Source organism: Diadema setosum, chromosome 17, assembly GCF_964275005.1.
Source record: "Diadema setosum chromosome 17, eeDiaSeto1, whole genome shotgun sequence".
Lineage (NCBI taxonomy): Eukaryota > Metazoa > Echinodermata > Echinoidea > Diadematoida > Diadematidae > Diadema > Diadema setosum.
Genome location: NC_092701.1, coordinates 4106262 through 4110140, shown reverse-complemented (window position 1 = coordinate 4110140; position 3879 = coordinate 4106262). Strand labels below are relative to the sequence as shown.

General features: G+C 37.9%; 1 pseudogene; it reads left to right on the top strand.

Annotated features, from left to right (window-relative positions):
• The first annotated feature begins 1116 nt into the window (after positions 1-1116).
• On the top strand, positions 1117-3678 carry LOC140240852 (uncharacterized; annotated as a pseudogene).
• The last annotated feature ends 201 nt before the right edge of the window (positions 3679-3879 follow it).

The following is a 3879-nucleotide window of genomic DNA, read 5'->3' as shown; positions in this document are numbered from 1 at the left end:
GACATGCACTGATACATTGCTGGATCCTGACCCATCTACAACTCCTATGGTTATTTTAATCAGTTATTTGAATAGATGAGATTCTAGCGGAAATTTTGATACCAGCCTCATTTTGGCTCAAAAATAAACGAAGTGATCAAAATTGCACCCAAAGTCGAAGCAAATTTCCGAAAATATTGGTTTTGCGATGCCATCTGTATGCATGTAGGGTCACGTGACCTTCACGTTAACGAGAATTCCGGACTCGATTTTGTCTCTGCAGTGGCAAGTTTTGATCGCGCACGCACTGGCCGTAGTCCCGTATGTACAATTAGATGTCCTGTTCTGTAAAATAGTCGTCCACGGTATCGTATCACAGCTAGCGCTACTACTGGTTAGAACTAAAAGTACAGAGATCGATATAGATCATGACAGAGTACGATCTACTAGTAAAATGTACATGACATCAGTCAATTTCCCTTGTTGTATTTGGCATAGACCCTGCACTATTTTATTATCATTATTATCATTATTTTTAATAGAACCAACAGTTAAGTTCTACATTCTATATAGTTTGATGAATTCAAAATACATTATGATGGTATGGTACTACAATCATAATAGTGTACCACCTCATACTAGTCATACTATCACAGTCGTAGCATTAGCATTTTGACAATTTGAATACAATGGGGTGATGTACCAATGTTTTTGTGACAAATGAAATATTATTTACTTCTGGTTCCACTGTGTTTTAATAGACTTGACAAATGCATGTTTCGTATACTACGTTCATGCCAAATGTCATTTTATTTTCATCTCAATTGTTGCTATTTCACTTTTTTCTTTTGCCTCTTTGTAAAATTTCTATAATGATCTTTGAACAATAGAAAGACAATGCTCTCCTTTATAAATGCCATTGGAATTGAACTTTATAAATTCCAGTTGTATACATTTTTGCAATTAGTTTCATTCCTGACAAATATTTAGAATAATTATAATTGTTGTGTAATTGAATTGTACTGTAGTCCTTCTCAAAGTATATATATTTTTTGAACTCTGAATTAACCTTTCAGCACCAACCCCTTGCGAGATGTGTGCCACAAATGCAGCTTCTTGCCAAAGGTGTATGAAGACACCAACCAAACACCATCTCCTGCCCCAAGCCAACAATGCCCCACCAAGCCAGCCACTGCGGGGACACCAACCCAGTCAGCTCCTGCTCTACGCCAAGAGTGCTCAAGAGACAGAACATCCAAGCGTGTGACCCTCCCGCAGGAACTGGTAAATTGGATACAGGATTGCATCTGTAAATTATAATTCTTGCTCTTTTCAACTTGCACTCAAGTTCCTCAAACAGGGATTAATAAATTGAAATTTTAGTTGGTACAGTTGTATTGTAAATTTTTGTTAATGATTATTGAGCAATAGAAAAAGTGTAATGTTCTTATTTAAGATGCCACTGAACTTTAAGTCATGAAATTTAATTGTACACATTTTAAGAGTAGTCAAATGAATTATGGGCAGTAGCTTGAATGACTGTAATCCTTCTCTGGCTGTCATGTAATTGTAGTTCTTCTTGAAGAATATTTTTTAAACTCTGATTTGCCTTTCAGCACCAACCCCTTACCAGATATGTGCCACAAAAGCAGCTTCTTGCCAAAGGTGTATGAAGACACCAACCAAACACCATCTCCCCTGCCCCAAGCCAACAATGCCCCACCAAGCCAGCCACTGCATGGATACCAACCCAGTCACTGCAGGGATACCAACCCAGTCAGCTCTTGCTCAACGCCAAGAGTGCTCAAGAGATGGAACATGCCGGAAATGCTCCATTACAGCTTGTTTGTATGACCCTCCCGCAGGAACTGGTAAATTGAATGCTGTACAGGATTGCATCTGTAAATTATTATTCTAGTTAAACCCATTTTGTTTGGTCAGTATAACACTCAAGGTGTATCCCCAAGTCAGTAGAATGCTCATGAAGATCAACTGCTGCCCCCTCATTCTGCTCTTAGGTTTCACAGGTTGTAATCATGCTGGGTGAGAACTGTCTGGGCAAATGCCCCAGACATGTCCCACTATTCATGTATCCAGACATCACTCAATATGGCGGCTTTTCAGTTATTCAGGAAAAAGATTCTACTTTTGCTGACTTTTTTGGGATTTACAAGAGACATTGAACAAAGAAGAAATAATGTTGTATATTTAACAAGACAATGTTGATGTAAGAAAAATAAGTGTGTGAATAAGCAGTGCAAATGTAAAAAACAGGGGCAAAATTGTGGTCCTGGTTGTACATGCAGGAATTTTACAAATTTAGATAACCATGTAATTATGGAAAGTGAAGGTAGTGATAGTGACAATGTAAAATCTAGACACTGCAGATTTGTCTGAAAATGGTATAGCCTTGCTTGCATTGTGATCAAAGTTGCACAAACCAAGCATATGTGCATTTATACCTGTTTACAGAAACTTCTTTTTATTTCTTTTGTTTCAACAAAAAATTAAGGGGGGGGGGGGTGTGCGCCGGTTGCGGTCCTCCCTGGATCCGCCACTGTGAAGATGTGTCAGTCAGTTTTGATAAGTTATTTTGTCTAATGCAGTGTGTGAAGAATGTGTGTGAATAATGAACATGTATTCATCTAAGAGCAATCCTACCTCTGCATACTACTAGTATACTGATTCTTTGTTTTAGCTTTCTCGTTTAAAGCCTGTATTGTAGTTTATACATTTATGAATTATGTTATTTGCCCTAGGTTTGTGTGGCAAACTAAAGTTTTGATGGGCAGAATGTGACCAAATACCTACCCTCATCAAATTTGAAGTTCCACATACTGTAACAATGGATATTTTTGCGCTTGGCTGGGTAAGAAGAGTTTCGCGTGATTTTAATTCCACGGAATCAAGACATCCCACACAGGAATATATGGCAAGCAAAAATATCCACATACTTTTATTTTCGCGCTAGTTTTTTGGTTGCGCGATATGCACGAAAATTTCAACAACGCGAAAATTTCCACTTTTACAGTAATCATTCTCTTACAAAGTTTTTATGTATGTGAAAAGGAAAGTACAAATACAGGTGTATCACTGAAAGTAGCTGTGTATGACAAAGGAGGTACTAAGCCTCCTTGGTATGGTATTATATTGTATGTATAATAGATACCAGGCATGCAGCCAACTTTTTTAAAGACACGTATAAGATTGGGAGAGAACTGGAATAACGAAATGTTGGACATCAGATACCTCAGTCTATGAAAATGTGAGTTATATACAGCTGAGTTATTACACTGAGAAATACGCGTGTTGTCACAATCATTCCTATGACTACCACTTATGTATGATACACTTACATGCATTGATGATCTGATTGGTAAAGCATGTACAAATTCATGTGGTTGCTATCATTATTACATCATAATAATACAAATTGATCTTGACTGCAAGTCAGCATGCTCATAAGAAACGCACAATGCCTCTACTCAGATACCACACTCGGGCATTGCCATAAGCATTCCCCATGACTACCACTTTAAAGGAAATATTCATTTTGTTTATTTTCATAATTGTTATTGTGAACCCTGAGGAAGACATTCATGTATTCTTCGAAAATTCAGCCTGAATAAATAGCGCTGTTGGACTGAAATGCATTACTACTCTACTTCGCCATCTTTCATATACTGTATAATAGTCCGTCGCTGGGGTGACAAGACCTTGTATCTGCAATTTTGGTGAAAATGACTTTTTTGGATTAATGGTCAAATAATGGGTTAAGTGATGTCCTGTCCAAATCCCAACTGTCTTACTCCAAAAATGAAGCCACCACGGCATGTCAAAGGAAAGGCTTAGCCGCTATCCCATTCGCTACAGTGCTTTGGCCGCCATGTTTTTTGGCTC